The 20,937-nt window shown below is 38.0% G+C and overlaps 1 protein-coding gene across 2 annotated transcripts in view; it reads left to right on the forward strand.

Moving 5' to 3' along the window:
* CA8 (carbonic anhydrase 8) overlaps positions 1-20,937 on the forward strand; it is a gene marked incomplete at both ends in the record, with an annotated part of 71,834 nt that overhangs the window by 22,853 nt on the left and 28,044 nt on the right. The window lies entirely within an intron of this gene.

The raw sequence follows: 20,937 nt of genomic DNA on the forward strand, positions 1-20,937 counted from the left end.
TTGTTTGAAGAAGCAAGCTCAGTGGTGATCAAAAGTCTAATTTAGCTCATTTAAAATAGATAGGTTGAGTTTATTCACCCTAGGCCAGTGGGGATATGAGATTTATAGAGAGTGATTTTTAAAAAATTTATCTGAAATCTTTTTACCCCCACTTTTTTTCTTAGTTGACTCCTACCCTTTGTTCTATACTAAGCTAAATGTCATATCTTTTTTTCTCTGGGTCCCTTCCTTAGGCAAAATTCATTTTTTCCTCTTCATCCTCCTGTGTATCCGAGACATCGGTGCCACACTCTGATCCCATGGATTGGTACATACCATGTTCACTGTATCTGTCTGACTGACTGTGGGCTCCAGAGCAGAATCTCCCTCTCATTCCCATGGTGATGGCCATAATTTGGTGCACCGATGGGCACACCATAGACAAGCAATCCATATTGAAGGGGATGGCTCCCTTGGTCCAGGCCTTGTTTATACTTCTTAACTGTAAGGAACCTCAGTTCCTAAAGAGTGTATTTTTCTTCTTCTCCACCAGCCCTCCGTTTCTCCTGCCTAGCCTGCTTTCTTCTCTTGGTGATCTATTCTAATTTTAAGGATTAAATTCTTAACTCTGTCAGCCCAGATTTTATCTTTATCCACAATCATCTAGACAACTGTCTAGTGGATTTTCTGAAAAGGGTGTTTGGTGTACATGGCAGATTAAAAACAATCTAACCTTAAAAGACAGTGTATTTTATGGGAATGCCTGTCTTCTTCCTCTGTCATTTCCAACTGCACATCTACTTAATATTAAATATATAGTTGCTCACGGCCAGGTACCCCTCCAGAACTACCTCATTAAGCTTGCTCTGAGCAAGCTTAATTAGATTAGGGAAGTCAGTGACCTGAGCTTTTTGCTGTGTAGTCGGATAGAATTTCCGGACCGAATGTTCAGACTGGCCTGGCTACTAGGTGGCGTTTTAATTGCTTTGGTCCATTAAGCACAGGTATTGCACTGTTTTGAGTGAAGATTAAATTCTGCTAGTGAGGTTTTGTTTCTACAGAAATATTTATATTTGAGATGATGGAATTACTGACTAATTTTTCCAAAATAGGTAATGAGTAATATTTATATTTTTGTTATCCCAGATTATCCTTGAGGAAATCCCAGAGAAAAGACTTTATCAGTCATCAGACCTTTGTTTAGGGCTTTATCCTCTTGAATGTGTAAGTGCTGTGGGTACGCAGAATTATGGAACGACCCCTGCAAACCAGTTTTTAAAACTAGAGGCTATGAATACTGAGCTGGCTTTGAAGGAGGAAAGAGCAGAGGCAGCTCTTGTGATGTGATGGCAGAGAAGAGAGAGGAGGAACATTCCAGGAGTGTTGTAGGTTGTGAGTGCCAGTTGCTTAGATAACTTACTGCTGGTCCCCTGGTCCTTAGCAGCCACCAGTGACCACCTTCAATATAAGAATGTGGTCAGCAGGACAGTGAAGAGTGAGGGGATCCTTTTGAATATGTTTTATTTATCAAATTTTGTGGACTTTTCATATTTTATTTATATTGTAAGACTAACATTAACACCAGAATCACATATCCACGCACTTGTTTCCTTATTGTTGATTCCACTTCAAATTACACGGCTGGTTTGTTAGACAAATGTTTATCATGCCTGCTACTTATAACACACAAGAACAGCATTTAACAGAAATCCATCAGCTTCTCTTTCCTTGACTTTTAAAAATTCTTACTACAAGTCTATAAACAACCTTGAATGTTATTTATTTATTTTTTTTGGTAATGGGGGTTGAACCCAGGGAAATTCTACCTCTGTTGCTGCGTCCCTAGCCCCCCTTTTTTGGTGGTACTGGGGTTCCTGGAAACCCTTCTACCTCTGGGCTGCACTCCCAGACCTATTTTATACTTTTTTTAAAATTTGGAAACAGGATCTCTTAAGCCAGTGAGGCTGGCTTCGAACCTGCACGATCCTCCTGTTTCTGCCTCCCAAGTGCGGGGATTACAAGCGTGCGTCACCACGCCTGGCCCCCTAGCCCTTTTTATTTTTTAAAAAATTTGAAACATAATCTTACGAGGTTACTGAGGCTGGCCTGACCTGCAGTCCTTCTTTCTCAGCTTCCCAAGCACTGGGATTACATCTGTGTAACACCACACCTGGTTCTGAATGTTATTTTTGATACTGCTAGGGTTCTACACCAAAACTGCTTCAAAAGTTAACACAGTTTATAACTTCCAATTGCAGCTCTTTCAATAACAGGATGGATAAAGCATGCCATTTTTGTTTTCTCTTCTTGAGTTTTTTTTTTATAGAAACACATATGCTTCCATGGCCATGTAGCACTTTCCACATGCTTTTATCTTGTGAACCTAAATTATGTTATGAATACTCTAGGTGTATGCCTAGATGACAGTGCCTTCATAAGAGCAAAAATAATTGTGCTGCATTTCCCCCCTGCTACCTGAGAACCTCAGTGAATGGACCTATGTTAATTATTTTCTTATAAATGTCTGGGTCTTATTTAGCAACTGAAATTCTTTTACTTAGTGTGTGAATATTTTGCATTGTAATATTTAGTCAAGACAGTAACCTGAGAAGAAGGTTGATGATTTAAAACCAGATTGAGATAATCTAGTCTTAATTTTTGTATATGTGTTTTCTTTGATCATTGCTAGACATCTTAGTTTTTGAAGTCCAACTTTAATTCCATATGAATTTTGCCATTTTACTAACCCTGATCTGCTCTGTGTGTCCACTATTCCACCAGAATGAAGTTATTCATCTTTTTCACACTAATTTTATTATATATATGGAGTGCCTGGATATTTAGGCTCACAGGTTCACATCCTACTTTCAGGCCATATATTCTATTTCCATAATTTGTGGACACCATCATTTCTTTGCTGCTTCAGCATAGCCTGACTCTGATCTGTATAATTCCTAGTAAATTATAACCAATCTTTACACTTGAAGGATTACTCTCATAATTCCAGGAAAGAGGGTTTCCCAGGCAGTTAGATTTTATGCTGGATCAATAAAATAAAAATAAGTGACAGAGAGACCGACAGCATGGACAACTTTTCATTTATTTTTCAATAAGAACATCACTCTGCTGCCCCAAACATTTGATAAAGGGAGGATCTTTATTAGCCAAATGTAGGAAGTACGTGGTCTCAGAATAAATCACAAACCTATGAATTGAACAGGGTAAGCTTTTTAAAAATCCTCACTATTTCTCTTTTACCCATTTCACTATAGATGCTTGATGGTCTGTCAAGGGATTGGACCCTGATCCTGCCCACAGACTAGCAGAGACCTAGTATGGAGAGTAACTTTCTTGCCCTCTGGGCCAAAAAGTCTGTGATTTGAAAGCAAGCTGCCTGGCAAGAGGTCTAGCTCTGTTGTAGGACACACCATTATCTTTGTTTACATTATATTTAAAGAGCTGCTATTGCCCCCTGTACCCTGAAAGGGCTCAGTGATAAATGAGGCACATGCCAGCTGTTTATGAGGGGTTGAACATTAGGGAAACAGAGGTAAAGTCTTCATTGTGCAGAGTAGGATCCTTTAATTGTGAAGAGTCAAGGCCTCGGTTATAAAGCAGACCAACAAAAATGTTATGAAGACTTGTATCAAGACATAGCATTGACTGTAAATATTACATATCCCCAACCTCAGTCTACTAGGTTTCCAGATAATTTACACCACTTCTTGTCAGGCATGTGAAAGTATCTACAGTGAAGCGGCTCTTGGAAAATGGACTTTAGGGCTGCTGCCTCCCTCCTCATTTGTATATTCACCTGAAAGGTACATTTTGTTTTACTCTGTTGTCACACTCCTATTTGACTGGTCTGAGAAGATCCCAGGAAGAGTTTCACTGGCTAATAGTGAGATTCCTGTCTTTTCAAGATATCAGACCTCCAAGAGCATTTCAAGTAGGGCTTTAGGTTTATGAATCTCTTGTAAAAGAGAAACTTCCTGTCACTTTCCAAGGAAATATAACAGGAGGACTTTAGGAGACACACTATGATGAGATTTAGACATAGAAGATTTATGATGTAAGCGTTATAGACTTAAAAGGAACTTTGGAGATTGTCTCGTCTAAACACACAGGAGAAATCTCAGGTCCAGAAGGTTGAGTGTCTTGGAATACCCTGAAGGAAACCATGGTGCATATAGTTTGGATGAGAAAGAGTATAGGTTGGTTAACTAAACGTTCCGCTGAAGGAAGAATTATCCTCTACTAATGCTTTTTCTGCTAATGGTCTAGAAGCTCAAGTTCCCAAAGTGGGCGATACTGCCCCTCCTAGTGTGGTGGGTGGGGTGAGGTGGGGTGCACACTGTTTAAATACATAAAAAACCCTAGTGTGCCACTGCATCTTTCTGTTGATTCACTTGAAGATAGACTTCCAAGGGGGTGTGGAGTAACTTTTTTTCTGAAAAGAGACTGGTATGCCAGATAAGTTCAGGGGCCTCTGGAGATGAACACAGGAAGTGTGCTGGGCTCCATCTCCACTCCACCCCGCGAAGGGTTCTTAGTCTGCAGTCACCCTGGATGCAGAACTGAGCATTGGCTTATTCAGAGGGCAAAGTTGAGGCTGTGGGAAGCTGGAGTGGCATTGAGAAGGCCAGGGCTGTGGTCATTGAGGACCCTGATGCTGAGAGCATGGGGTGGGGTGGCGTGGGGAGTTCCAGTGGGTCCTCTAGTCTCCTGCTCTCCTCTTTCCCTGGGGTCTCACCAGGTTTGGAGAGGGAAGCCACTAAGCTCAGGGTTATAATCCTCAGAGTAGCGGAACCAGAAAGAGGAACATTTGTGTCTAAATACAATAACTATTATGATTGTTATGGTTTGGTACCTTGAAGTCTCCCTTTGGGCTGGTGGATTGATCTGATCTTCCTGCCTACATAGAGGAAGGAATGAGAACCTTGTTTTCTAGCCTCTTTCACAGTCAGTTGCAGAAACTTCCTCTCACGTCTTGGCAAAAGAAAATAAAAATATAGAAATAAAGAAAAAAAACCCCAAATTTTATTTTTCCTGAATTCTAATGAACACTTACATTTTTACTCTGTAAAAATTATAGTTTCTTCTTTGATTCAGCATGTTTACTTTTTTCATTTATTAAAATACATTTTGTGCAGAAACCTAACAGTTTACTGAATAGAAAATAAATGATGGTGTTGAGCAAACAGAAATGTTCTTTCAGTGATACCACATGACAGACCGTCTGCCCACTCAGAAGGAGAGGGAGATGAGGCCAATTTGACCTTTGTGTGGTTACTTTGAAGTCACCTTTGATTTTGTATTTCCTTGGTACATCATCTTGTCATGTGTTTGAAGATACATAAAAGGTCATTTGGGCAAACTAAATTTAAAAGAAGTGTTTATACTGTGGCTGATTTTATATATTGAAGTTTGCAGAAAAATAAAAATTAGTTACTATAAAGGAATATGATATTGATTAAAATCTATGGGTAGTTTGGGTTTGAACATATCAAAATTCTATAGAAAAATAACTCTTATTTCCATATGATTTTAGAAAATAAATAAGTGGACAATGATTTGAATACATGGTCTGTAACTCTGTATCTGTCCTTAAACTCACATCCATTTGTTCATCTATTTCTCTATCTATCCATTACTCATCCATTCATCCATTCACTCAATAAAATGTTCTGAAAACCTACTGTTCAGGTCTTTGACTAAATGCTAAGACAGTGATTAATGCAGTAGATAATTTAGAAGTTTTATTTTTTAATTTTTTAATTTTTTAATTTTTTTAGTGCCAGTGATTAACCCAGGGACATTCTATTTCTGAGTTATACCCCCAGCCCTATTTTATTTTTTAGTTTGAAGAAGGGTCTCACTAAGTTGCTGAGGCTAGCCTTGAGCCTGCGATCTCCATGTCTTAGCATCTCAAGTACTGGGATTATAAGCCTGTACCAACTAGCCTATCTTAGATTTTAATTTTTCTAATAAAACAGGGAGTCCAAAGTAGTACATATGATTTACCTCCTTCTCTTCTTTTTCTTAAATGGGTGAATCTTTAGAAGATATAGTTGAGTGATTCTGTGTTCTAAACTGTTTATGCAGTACACAATTCTGGCCACTAGATGTTAATAAGAGGAAGATTTGAAGACACTTATTGGAATATAAATATGTCATTTGAGTTGCAAACAATTGCCAAGCACACAAAATATTAATTAGTATGTGAAAGGCATTATGCTAGGTGTACTGAGTCATGGTCCTTGTTGGCTAGATAAAGTAACCTAATAAAGATAGAACCAGTGAGACACAGAAAAGCTGTGGCCATTGGAAGAGTTTAAGAAAATATATTTGGAATATTAATATATCTTCAGATATAGCATTTGGAAATATATTATCCCATTCTATTCGTAACTTTTAATTCTGTTTACATTGTCTTTGGATGTATAATATTTTTCTATTTTTATGAAGTTTGTTTATTCTTTTGTTGCCTGTGCCTTTGGAATCATAGCCAAGAAATCACTGCCAATTTCAATGTTGTAAAGTTTTATGACCCTGGTTTTCTTCTAAAAGTTTATAGTCTTAAGATTTACATTTATCTATTTTGAGTTAATATTTGTATATGGTGTTAGGTAAGGGCCCAATTTTATTCTTTTTCATGTAGTTATTATTTTTCAACAGTGTTTAGTGAAAAGATTATTATTTCCTTCACCAAATGTTCTTGGAAACCTTGTCAAAAATAACTTGAACATATATGGAAGAAAAAAAAAACAAACATATCAAAGGTAATCAGGAAACCAAACATGGGAAGGAGGGAGGGGGAGGGAAGGGCTAGGGATTGGGTAGGGACTGATTGGGTGATGTGTGCATATATATCTCCACAAGTTTTTTTTTTATCCCATTAAGATGTATGACTAAAATGCAGCAATAAAAATTTATTTAAAAAAAAAAAAAGAAAAGGTGTTGGTTATAGAAAGCCAGGAGATAACGTGGGACCAGGGCAGTTGCCTTTGTGAGAACAGTGGTAGGAGTCAGAACATGGGCCCTCAGCCCAGGCACCGTGGTTTGGGTAAGCTAGGAAACCTTTTCCGACCTTGACCTTTCTGTCTATAAAAAGGGCTAGAACTTAGCTCCGAAGTTGGCAGTCACTCCTTCTGTGTTTCCTAGTAGGGATAGATGGGGGAACATCAAAGGGGTGGTTGTGGTTGCAATGATAAAATCTAGTGGAAATATCTTGATAGGGAATACAAAAACCTTTTCATTGCTACAAATAACTATAGAGAATATAAATGGAGAAAAAATGTTTTTTCTTTAAAACTTCTCTTTCTACACGAGTTGAATACCTTGCCTTTTATAAGTATAATCAATATGGTATTTCCCTGACATACTTTTATTATTACATATGCATATACAGTAGAGTTTATATTATCAGTTTATTTTATAGTGAAAAATCAAATAAAATTGTATTGAGAAAGTTAACTGGGCCATACTATCAAACTTCTAATTAAAGGATGCTAAGAGATTTTTTTTTTGGTAATGGGGATTAAAACTAGGGGCATTTTATTTCCTAGCTACACCCCAGCCTTATTTTATTTTTTATTTTGAAACAGGATCTTGCTAGATTGATGAGAGTCTCACTGCTTGTTGAGGCTGTCCTTGAGCCTTCCATCCTCTTGTCTTACCTTCCCAAGTACTGGCATTACAGGGGTGCGCCACCACACCTGGCTGTTGCTAAGAACTTTTTTTTTCCATAGTTGGCTGTACAATTTTTTCTTTTTTTTATAATGACTATATTTATTTTTTTAAATTTTATTTATATGTGTAACATATTAAAAATGGTATACATTTAGACTGTGCTTGGTCTCCTCTCTCTCACCTACCCCCATTCCCCTTTCCTCCTCCCAACAATGAGCGTCCAGGTTAACCATGCTATGTTCACACTTTTACACATACTCAGATGTAGCTCCTCCATTAATAAACCTCAGCCTTCTTCCTCTCCTATCCTTCCATTCTAGTTTTGCTGAGATTTCCCCTCCATTATCTGGAGTCCCCTGGTATCCCAATGCTGCCTAGTTTGGGCATATTAGAGAAAACATATGTCCCTTCTCTTTCTGTGCTTGGCTAATCTCACTTAACATAATGTTCTCCAGGTCTTTCCATCTTCTTGAGAATGGCATGATTTTGTTCTTCTTTATAGCTGAATAGAATTCCATTGTGTGTATTTTTCATAATTTTGCAATCCAGTCATCTGTTGATGGAGACCTAGATTGGTTCCATATTTTGGGTATTATGAATTGTGCTGCTATGAACATTGTTATGCATATGTTACTGTAGCTAAGAACTTTTTGACTCTGTTAAATCTTACCCAGCAAAAAACCACATACATATTTGGTTTTTTTCTTCAGTGTTTAAGAATGACAGCTTGGGATCTGGGGTGTGGTTCAGTGGTAGAGTGCCTGCCTAGTTTGCATAAGGTCCTGGGTTTCATTCCCAGCAGTATGGGAATTGATGTAGGGATGTTTGTAATGTTTTTATGTGTTTGAATATACTTTTTCTTTTAGTTTCATAGGACTCCACACAACTAAACTTCATTATAGAACCATGGTATAACATATGTTCTCAGAGGAGAAGATGGATGGTTTTTGTGACAAAGTTCTATAGTAGGAAGCTTGCTCTGGTGATAGAAATTATGAGTCCTGATAAGCTATATACTAATTTTAGTTCACTATGATATTTGCTATCTGACTTCTATAAAGTTGTTTTATTTACATAGGATAATAAAATTTTCCCTACCTCTATGAAACTTAGGGAGAGGCTATAAAAATTCAGTGTGATGTTGGAAATACCCTGTACCAAATTTCTTGTATGGTAGTGGAGAAACAGTGCTGTTAAACAAAATCTGGTATTCACTTAAAGTGCTTTCTAAAAGCATTTTATGGCCATAATTACATGCATTGGGTATAAATGGTATGGAACTTAGGACAGTAGATACTGTTTTGTGTGTGTGTGTGTGTGTGTGTGTGTGTGTGTGTGTGTGTGTGTGTGATACTGGGATAAAACCCAGGGGCATTCTACCTTCCAGTTATACACCTATCCCTATTTTTTAGTCTCTCTTTTTTTTCTTTTCTTTTGGTGGTACCAGGGATGGAACCCTTCTACCTCCGGGCTATACTCCCAGACCTATTTTTATATTTTTTAAAATTTGGAAACAGGGTCTCTTAAGCCAGCGAGGCTGGCTTCAAACCTGTGCGATCTTCCTGTCTCTGCCTCCCAAGCGCAGGGATTACAAGTGTGCGCCACCACGCCCGGCTCGTCTTTTTTATTTTTGAAACAGGGTCTCACTGAGTTGCAGAGGGCCTCACTAAGTAGCTGAGGCTGTCCGCAAACTGTGATCCTCTGGTCTCCGCCTCCTGAATGCTGGAATTACAAGTGTGCACCACCACTCTTGGCTTATATATTGGTTTTTTTTTTTTTTTTGAAGGCTTTAAAGGTAATAGAAAAAATTGGGATTTTAAATTGTTGAATATAAAAGCATAAGCATAGAAAGAGAATTTTTATTCCAAGATGTAACAAGTTAAAGGTGGCTCTTCATTCATTAATGCTTACATGGGACCCAAAAGCAAGTAAATTTTCTAAACTCAGTTTAATGAATCACTTGCCCTGTGAACAAAATCACTGTTTCAGTTGAACTGATTTATTTGGCTCCAGAGTTAATGTATTGCTCATGACTATTTCTTGGGTGAGTTCTCCAAGGAGACTCAGTAAAGGAGTTCCTTCCCTTTCTGAATTCTGAACAAAGCAGGAACTGAGGCCTTAGCAGAGTCCTCAGATGGAGAGCAAAGCATCACCTCTGTCATGAATAGAACTGTGCCTGAGAGGGAGGGGTCTGCCCAGCTCTAGACAGAGGTGCCCACACATGTAGGCAATGATGTGTAGGGAAATCCCCAGGTAGGATTTATTGGTCTCTTCCCTAAGAGTAAGCTCAGATTTCACAAGTTAAAAACAGAGAGAGAGAGAAGGAGGAGCTTGTTGAAGGAGTGAAAAAGAAGGCCAGCTTTGTTTAAGAAAAATCCCTCTTTATAGAAACCCGGAATAGGGAAGAGATGTTTCCTGTAATAGGACTAAATCTTCAGAATTCCCCTACTTACCTTGTAAAGCTTTAGGGCACTAGACTCTAGCAGGAGGGCAAGCACATCTGGGAATCAGTGAAGGAAATCCCATTTCTTTTTATTGCAGCCTGGTTGCTCTGTCCCACCTAAGATAGTCACTCAGTTCTCCACATTCTAAAAAGGTTTTGGGGTGGTGTGGTTGACCAGCAGGGATATTTTAATCATCCCAGGATTTAGATTTTCTTCTTTTTCCCATTTCTTTCTAATTTATTGGTTCTTCTACCCCCCCCCCCCCCTTGCTTACCACTGCAGCCTGGGAAATCCTTGTTTAATCCATGGATATAAACCAAGTTTATGGATTATTCACTTTTTAACAACTGTCACTTTGGTCCAGGGTTTAAATCTTGAATCCTCTTCTGAATTTGGGTTGTATAGCACTGGAAATATTTTGCCATGATTTTTAAAAGCAAATGTCACTTATATACCTTGTTATGGAGAATAAACATTACAAATTTTTCTCTGTGGCCATTGTTCCCAACCTGACATGCTTTGTTCAGAGCTCTTCTGTAGGACAGTCTCTTATATACAGCAGCAGCCTGGATCATTGAGGGACAAAGGCCATGACACTCACAGTATCTGTCACCTTCCTCCACTGATCTCCTCGCCTGCTTTCTCTATAACTCTCTCCTTTTCGGAGGTGGTATTCCCTATAAGTGAGTGAGAAGAAAGACATTACTGAATTTTGAGTCTAAGTGGGTAGGAAGATGGTAGAATAGAATATACCATTCAGTTAACAAATGTTTAAGTGTGTGTGTGTTTGAAGCCATAACCTATGAGGATTGAAAATGTAAGAAAACAGCTTTTTTTTTTTTTTTCTTATGGTACCGGGGATGGAACCCAGAAGCAGTTGACCTCCGAGGTACAACCCCAGCCCTATTTTGCTATCCTTTATTTTGAAACAGGGTCTCACTGAGTTGCAAAGGGCCTCACAATGGAGTAGCTCAGGCTGTTCACAAACCTGGATCCTCCCGTCTCAGCCTTCCAAATGCTGGGATTACAAGTGTGTACCACTAGGCCCGGCAAAAATGGCTTTTGTTTTTAACGACTGAAGTCTGGCTGGGAAAGGTGGAAGTAAGATAGAAACAGGTGAAAAGAATAGGACTGACAGGTGAAACGAAAATGTTAATCAGTTCAAGATATACTTAGGAAGCAGCTACTGTGTGTTTTCTATGTTCTAATTCTGAAGGTTCAACAAGGAATGACAGCAGGATCGTATTTCCTACAGTTGGCAGGCCCATTAGACAGCGTCTCTGGGCTGGGGGTGTAGCTCAGTGGTAGAGTGCTCCTAACAGGCACTAGGTCCTGGGTTCATCCCCAGCACCACAGGGAAAAACAAATGCTATTATGTCTGAAAAGGCTGTAGACCTTAGGGGATGTTAAGGGGAACATAGGCTGTAGAATAATGAATTTCTACTAAGCTCAGAGAAAGGAATGAATTTTGAAGTTGGGTCTTGATGATGGATAAACAAGGCTGGGAAGTGATTCAAAGATGAGAATGTAGCATGAGCCAAAACAGGAATTTTGGATTCCTCACTGTGTGTTGGAAAGGACACTGGAGTGTTCTGGAGTTAGGCTGGGAAGGTCTATCCCTGCCTGAGAATTATACTCTATTTTCTTGAGACAATCAGGAGCCACTAGTGCTTTTTTTGTTTTTTTTTATGGTACTGGGGGTGGAACCCAGGGGCTTTTCTACCTCTGAGCTATACTCCCAAACCCATTTTATACTTTATTTGGAAACGGGGTCTCACTAAGTTGCTGAGAGCCTCACTAAGTAGCTGAGGCTGGCTTTGAACCTGTGCGATCCTCCTGTCTCAGCTTCTTAACCTTGGGGATTACAAGCGTGCACCACCATGCCTGGCTCTAACCACTAGTGCTGTTAAGCAGGTAGATTGTTAAGTGCTGGATTAAGGTGGTAGAATGGGAATGAGAAGAAAAACATGGGGGGGAGATATACATGAGAGATGTGGTAGAGGACAAATGGATAGGGCTGGATGAGCACTAGAAGAGGCCACATTAGGATGCTGAGAAATAGAACTCAAGTAATGGACTATTATTGGAATTATTAGAATTATGATGGTTCAGTTACAGGTTGTGTGTCTCTTATACAAAATGCTTGGGATCAGAAGTATTTCAGACTTTGATTTTTTTTATTTTTTTGGATTTAGGAATATTTGCATAGTCATAATGTGATATCTTGGGGATGGCACCTAAGTCTCAGCAGATTCATTTATGTTTTTAATGCACTTATAGATATAAACTGAAGGTATTTGGAACAATATTTTTAAATTATTTTGCATATAAAATAGTTTCATGGAATGGAATTTTCCACTTGTGTTATGTTGGTGCTTAAAAGAGTTTTGGATTTGGGGGCATTTTGGATTTTAGATTTTTAGATTAGGGATGCTTAGCTTGTAGTAGGAAAAATGGAAATCAGAAAGTGAGGTACCACAATGGAGGGAAGCTGATAAATTTGAGTCAATACTATTTAGTAGTAATGCCACTTTACCCTTTTACTATCTATATTGTGATTGATTCTACCTACTTAAAAATACATAAAGAACAGCAGTAGTTAGAGCCATACCTTCTTGATAAATTTCTAAGATGCCCTTAGCTATAGGTAGGGTGAAGAAATAAAAATATTTAAAGCTGTTCTAAGGCATATATAATTTGAGTCTTAATTAGAATATGGATAATTTCTCTCCATCCAATAGGAAAGTGAATTGAACTAAGGATGACTAGATATTAGTTTTTTTATTCTTAAATGGAGTTGATTAGTATTCTTTTTAAAATTTTTTATTGGTGCATTGTAGTCATACATCTTAACGGGATACAAGATGGTAGAGACATACATGCACATATCACCCAATTAGCCCTTACCCAGTTCCTGCCCCATTTCTTCTCCCTACCTCCTTCTCATGTTTGGCTTAGTGACTGACTTTGATGTGTTTGTTAAAGTACATCATGTGTATTAGAGAATTCCACCCCCCCATCCCCTCAGGTTGCCTTATTTGCTCATCTATAGAATCTCCTTCTTCATTAGAGTTCCTCCTATGACCCGTTTTCTCCCTAGCTTTCTCATATTAAGGAGAGCGTCTGATTTCTTATTTTTTGTGACTGACTAATCTCACATAGCATAATGTCCTTCACGTCCATCCATTTCCCTGTAAATGATGTAATTATGTTTTTCTTTATGGCTGAGTAAAATTCAGTTGTGTACATATCCCACAGTTTTTTAATCCATTCATCTGTTGATGGATATCTTTGCTGGTTCCATAGTTTGGCAATGATGAATTGTGTAGCTATGAACGTAGATACACATGCATTAGTTTGTTAGTTTGGTTTCCTTTCTTTTGGGTAGCTACCCAGAAGTGGTATAGCTGGATCATAGGGTAGGTTTGTTCCATTCTTCTGAGGATCATCCATACTGTTTTCCCAAGAGGATACACTAATTTGCAATCCCACCAACAAAACTTTGAGAATTTCCCCTAAGAACATGAACAAGAAAAGGATGTCCATTTATCATCACTTCTCTTTAATATAGTACTTGAGACTCTAGCCAGAGCAATAAGGCAAGAAAAGGAAATCAAAGGAGTACAAATAAGAAAAGAAGAACTCAAACTTTCACTATTTGCAGATGACATGATACTATACTTAGAAGACCCAACAAACTCAACCAAAAGGCTTATAGAACTGATCAAAAAATTTAGCAAAGTGTCTGGATACAAAATCTATCTTAAAAAATCAGAGGCTTTTCTGTACCAACAATAAATCCACTGAAAAATCCAGAAAACACTTCCACTCAGGATATTCCCCCCAAAATAAAATACTTAGGAATAAACTTAACCAAGGAGGTAAAAGACTTCTACAAAGAAAAATGATAAAACATTGAAAAAAGAAGTTGAAGAAAACCTTAGAAGGTGGAAAGATCTTCTATGTTCATGGATAGGCAGAATATATATCATTAAAATGGCCATACTTCCCAAAGTGATCTATGGATTTAATGCATTACCCATTAAATTACCAAGATCATTCCTCATATACATAGAAAAATCAGTTCTTAAATTCATTTGGAACAACAAAAAACCAGAATAGCCAAAGTAGTTCTCAGCAACAAAAACCATGCAGGAAGAATCACAATACCTGATTTTAAATGATACTACAAAGCTATAGTAATAAAAACAGCATGGTACTGGCACAAAAACAGATACATAGACCAATGGAGCAGAATAGAAGATTCAAAAACAAATCCACACACTTACAGCCAATTGATTTTTGACAAAGGGGCCAAAACACACAATGGAAAGAGGATAGCCTGTTCAACAAATGGTGTTGGCAAAACTGGTTAACAATATGCAAAAAGTGGAAGTAAATCCCACTTTCTCACCCTGTACAAGAGTCAATTCAAGATGGATCAAAGACTTAAAAATTAGACCAGAGACCTGAGGCTCCTTGAAGAGGGCATAGGTCCAACACTGCAACACATAGGCACAAATAAAAACTTTCTCAACAAGCCCCCAAAGGCACAAGAAACTAGAAGGCAAATCAATATGTGGAATTGCATGAAACTGAAGAGCTTTTGTACAGCAAAGGAAACTATCAAGAACCTCAAAATGAGCGCCAACAGAATGGGAGAAGCTTTTTGCCAACTATTCTTCTGATAGAGGACTAATATCTAGAATATACAGATAATTCAGGAAACTCAGCACTAAGAAAACAAACAACCCAATTAAAAAAATGGGCAAGTGAATTAGATACTTCACGAAGGAAGAAATAAAAATGGCTAATAAATGCATGAAAAAATGCTCAACATCATTAGCAATCAGAGAGATGCGAATCAAAACCACCCTGAGATTTTACCTAACTCCAACTAGAATCAATAAAAACACAAACAACAACAGATGCTGGTGAGGATGTGGAGAAGTGGGAACTCTAAGACATTGTTGGTGGGATTAGTATTCTTAAGGGTGAAAAATACAGCTGTGGAATTTCCATTCTCTCTTTTTTTAATCCATAGTCTTTATTTATTTATTGTCATAGGATAATATATATTTTTCCTTGGGTTTCCTAGGCAACATCCAACAGAAACTTTCCTACCTGATGGTGTTTTTCGTGGAGCTTTGTCTATGCCTCTTAAAATCGCTGTAGTTTGCTATTGTCTATACTGTTCTTAGAATCTTCTTTTTTTTCATACACTTTCCATTGCCCACGACATTTTTCAACATGGTGTCTATATCCTGTCAGTGTTCCTGGAAACTTTTGTAGCTTTCTGTATTTTTATAATTTAAAAAAAATGATAAACAAAGAATAATGACTACAAAAAACAAGTGAAGATGCATCAAATTTCATGGATGATATACATTTACATATATCTAAATTTTAGTAGACGCTCAATTTTGACTTTGGCATGAAAACCATATTTGTGTCAGAGAACTTTATATTATTAGAATTTATCATTGGGCATTACTGTTTTGGGATGAGCTGAAAGCTTTTGAAGAACTATAATTTTGCTTCTTGTTTTCAATTAAATTTGAGCCCTCTATAAAGGAAGAATTATATTTTTCTGTGGAGTCTAATTTCAGAAACATTTATATTGTGTCTATAATTGAATGTGTATTATGGCGTGCAAAAATTTGAGATGATGGCAGATGACTTCTCTCTCCCAACCTTCTCTTTTGGAGGGTCTAAGAGAAGTTAAGTATAAAATTGGGCTAACCAAACATTATAATTTGTTATGTTTGGGTTTAGAATGTTTTCCACAAAGCTTATAAAACATAGTCCCCATTGCAGGAACAAAGTTCAGAGGTGGGGCATGGCTAGAGGAGGTGGGTCACTGGGGTCTTGGGAGACTATAAAGGTCTGTAGATTCTTTTTTCACTGTTTTCAGCTACCATGACTTAAAGTGGCTTTTGTCTCCCACATGCTCTGCTGCCTTGGTTTCTGTCTTGGAACCAGGTGATCATGGACTGAACCTCTGAAACTCTGAGCCTGAATACACCTTTCCTTCTCTAAGTTGTGCTTGTCAGGTATTTTGGTCGCAGTGACGGAAAAGTAGACTGAAACAAAATTGTTTTCAGAGTGATACTCAGTGATCATGTGTGTAGTGTTATGAATGAATTGTAGTGTTACCAGGTACTGGGGTTCCTGGTAACCCTTCTACCTCTGGGCTACACTCCCAGACCTATTTTATATATATTTTTGGAAATAGGGTCTCTTAAGCCAGTGAGACTGGCTTCGAACCAGCGCGATTCTCCTGTCTCCACCTGCCAAGCGCAGGGATTGCAAGCGTGCACTACCATGCCCGGCTGAATTGAAAATTTTGAATGTGAGATGTGGGAGTGTTGTGTGTTGTTGAATGATATAGGAAATGCTAGGAGGCAAAGGGAGTTGGAGGAAAGTTGTCAGAGTCAAACATAGTCATGTTAAAGTTGAGATTGGTCAAGACTTAAACTCAAATAAATTTTAGGAATTTTTATATTTGGAAGTTTGGTTTGACTTCTATTAGAATTTTAATTTCAGGCATATAGTGGATTTTAAAGAAATACAAACAAGGGGTAAAATAATATTTGGGAAAGCTTTAGGCATAGAGCCAGGTATTGAGGACACAAAGAGGACAAACATTCTTCTTCCACCCTATGGACTTTGTGATCTCTACTGTCGGGAATATTCTCCCCAAAGATAGCCAAATGGCTTGCTCCTTGAGTGACATTATAGAAGAAGGGTGTGGCAGAGGAAAACTGCTCAGTTCCTAGGAACCAGAGAGAGAGAGAGAGAGACAGACAGACAGACAGACACAGAGACAGACAAAGAGATAGTTAGGTAGGAGCGCACGCACACACATGCTGGGGAGAAGACAAACCCTTGCAGGGCATGACTCCAGTGATGTACTTTACCAGCTAAGTTCTGTCTTCCAAGAGTCCATCCAATTATTAATGGATTAATCTACTGATCAGGTCAAAGCCCTCATAGTCTAATCATTGTCTAAAAGCTCCACCTTTGATCATTGTTGCATTAGTTATCATGCTTTCAACACATGAGCTTTTGGGGGACATTGTAGTCAACTTTTCCCTCACTGTGACCAAAATACCTGACAAACACAAGTTAGAGGAGGAAAGGTTTCTTTGGACTCATAGTTTCTTAAGTTTAGTCCCTAGTTGGCTGGCTCCAAGGCAGAAACCACAGTGGCAAGACTAGGTGGAGGGACACAGGTCTACAGAAATCGAGGAAGCAAGAGGAGACTAGGGATGGATATAGTTCCCAAGATCACATCCTCAGTGACCCACTTCCTCCAACCATGCCCCACCTCTGAACTTTCCTGCCTTGAGGACAATGCTTTGAACACATGAGCTTTGGGGGGCACATTCTGAACCCAAGTTATAACAGGGAGACATTCTGGATACAAAGCATAGCACCATTCATCCTGTGGAAATGCTTAGGAAGGAGCTGGAACTGTAGATGTATGACTCAGAAGAGTGGTCACAGACTGGTATTTATTGCAATAGCTAATATTTACTCATTTATCTATTTAAATATGGCTCTAGGGAAAAGCAGTAATATAAAAATACACAGCATCTTCTATTAATCCAATATCATGGGATAATAGTCCCAATTTTAATCTAGTATCCTAACGCCAGTGTTTATTTGGTATCACAGGAATATGTAATTTTCCCAAGTAAGCCTAATCATGCAAGTACTTTATCAAAGGGAAATTATATTCGTGATTCTAGGTAATAGCAATTTTATGTTCCTAGTTTCAATATTATGATTGTAGCTATAATGGAAGCATATGTTTTCCTTATCCACATCAGTAATCAATCCATTCTTGAAGCTTATTAAAGTACTCCCAGCAATAAAGTACCACTAATAAAACCTACTGCTTCATTATTAGAAAATGTTAATGTGAGTAAAAGATTTGATATTAGACTTACCTTCTTAAGATTACCTTAGTTAGCTGGGCGTGGTGGTACAGACTTGTAATCCTAGTACTTCAAAGGTTGAGGAGGATCAGAGGATTGCAGCCAGCTTCAGCAACTTATCAAGGTTCTCCTCAACTTAGGATGGTTCTTGCTTTTCTAAGGGGCTCATATCAATGTCAAAATATAGTTTTGCTTGATATATTTTACTTGTATAAAGCACATAGGAAATCTATACACAAATCTTTTATAAAATGATGAAAGTCCTGCACTGCTTAATGACAGGGACACGTTCTGAGGAGTGCACTAGTAGGCCATCTTATTACTGTGTGAATGTCATAGTGTGTGCTTGCACAAGCCTGTGTAGTCTAGGTCAGTCAGTAGACATGGCTTCTGCCTGCAGGCAAGAGCAAGGATAAATGTGAGATGCATGTGGCTGCTACTCACGTAACATAGCATACTGTTTCACAGTCAACTTTGTTTTTAAAATATAGGTAGAAGGAATACAGTAAAATTACAATAAAAGTATAGTATAGTAAATACTTAAATTACTAACATAGTTGTTGATTGTCAAGTATTATGTTCTGTACATAATTGTATATATGGGCAACGTGTGCTGTGACATTGTGATGGACATGCAGTCATGATGGATATGACATCATGACAGCTATGATGTTAATGACATCTGTGACATCACTAGGTGATAGGATTTTTTTTAGCTTTATAGTCATATATGCTGCCTGTTGTTAACTAAAACATTGTTATGGGGTCTGTAACCATAATACTCTTTCTATTATTTAAATTTACACAGTTGTTATGAAAATGACTTTGATTACTAAGAAAATAAAGAATTTGACCAGTGCAGTTGTATGTACTAGTTAGTGGTGGCCGGGTATCCAGGGTGGTTGAGAAATGAAGGGAAGAACTGGAGTTGCAGGCCAGGGTGGGTATCATGGAGATGAATGCAGACCTTTCCCAGAGCTACTCCCACATCTGCCCTCTGAACTTTTAAAGCACTTTCGTTGTTGATGATGATTCATTTTGGATTATGTACAAGATGCAATCACCATGTTTTAGCAGTTTTTTTTCCTCCATATCAGTATGTACTGTACAGAATTGAAGTGTATCGCCATATCAACGTAGGTAAAACTTCCTATCTGAATTGTTGTGCCTTTTCTGGTTCACGCCCATTAATGGCTTTCCTGTTCCTGTTTCTAGCTGACCTTTCTTTTAACCCGAGTTGTTTTGGTTCAAGTTCCAGCTCTATCAAGGAAGGTGATGCCTTAGCTTGTCATAGCATTGAAAAGGAAGTAGACTCTATGATTTAGGTCAGGAGTGTGTTAGGATTTAGTTTCCTAGAATGTTGAAATAATTTGATTTGTTTCGGGTTGCATATAGACCAAAGGAGCAGGGGAATCTTAGCAAGTTTCAGGGAAGCACAGTTTCCTTTAATGGGAGTACCTGCCATGTGGTGTACGGTGAGTTTGTTGAAGAATGGTTCTTTGTACAACTTCCTTGAGCACCAAGTGAGCTGAATAAGTTTGTTATGATTTTAAAATAAATTACAACAGTTATATAAATAAGGAAGTACTTTGTGGGAAAAGCATAGGTGTAAATTTTTACAGAACTTTCTGTCTCTCAGATTAGGGTAGCCTTTTTCAGTTTCATGTAGTTGTAGAGAGAAAAAAGAATTCCCCCATTCCAGGGAGAATGTTATTGGTAAAATTCTATTACATTTATCACTGTAGATACATTTACTTGTTTAGCCTGTCCAAATTTACTCTTCTTACAATATTTTGATGATACGAGAGGTTTATATTGTTGGAAAGTTTTATATCCCTTGTATTATCTCATGGTCATGGGGTTAATGCAAGATACATTTTACTCTAATCCTCAGGGAATGATGGGAACAGCATTTATCCTTATGAAGACCATCTCTGTGCCAGGCGTATCCCATCTTATTTAGTCCCTTCTAGGTAGATAGTATGTCTATTTTTGAGCTGAATTAGCAGGTCTTGAGGCATTAAATAAGTTGCCCAGGTTACTAGGTGATATCTAAGGGTTGGCTTCTCCTGAGAAGATGGTTCTGATTTTTGTTTCAGGTAATTGCAGTTTAAGAGAGAAAAGCCTCTGTGTATACTATATTTAACAAACAAGTACCTTTTCAGATGTAGTGAGACTTGAAATGAAAGATTTTCATTTTTCAAACTTTTTTTGGTGTATGGTACTGGGGATGGAACCCAGGGGCATACTGCTAAGCTATACCCCATTCCTATTTTATTCTTTATTTTGAATAACAGAGTCTCACTAAGTTGTGGAGAGCCTCACTAGTTGCTGAGGCTGGTTTTAAACTTGTGATCCTCTTGCCTCAGCCTCCCAAGTACTGAGATTACAAGCGTGTGCCCCCACACCTGGCTTTGTCAACATTTTGAAGATAAATACATTTCATTGTAGAGGGTAATATTTTAAATATTATAATTTGGTTTAAAAGTATTTCTCCTGAAAATTAGGTTGTTAGACAACAAATGGATATGTAAAGTTGGAGTGTCAAAACTGACAGTGGTATTTTACGGAGAAATGAAATAGTGTTGGATTTTAAGTCAATTTAAACTGCTTTATGTGCATTTCTGTTACTAAAGAGAGTTCATTTCTATAATTGTTATTGTCTGCATACTTGAAACAGTCAGTATAAATATAAAATGAGCCAGATTTGCCACATTTAAAGAATTAGGGAGATATTCCTTTAATGCATTGCACTTAAGGAATGTAGATTATACCCAGCAGGCAGACTGGAGCCTCTCATGAGCTTATTTGCACTGTGTAACTGCATGGTAGAAAATGAACTTGAGAAGCCACTTTGGAGGCACAGAGATTGAGAATTG

Source organism: Muscardinus avellanarius (genome assembly GCF_963383645.1).
Source record: "Muscardinus avellanarius genome assembly, chromosome: 4".
NCBI lineage: Eukaryota > Metazoa > Chordata > Mammalia > Rodentia > Gliridae > Muscardinus > Muscardinus avellanarius.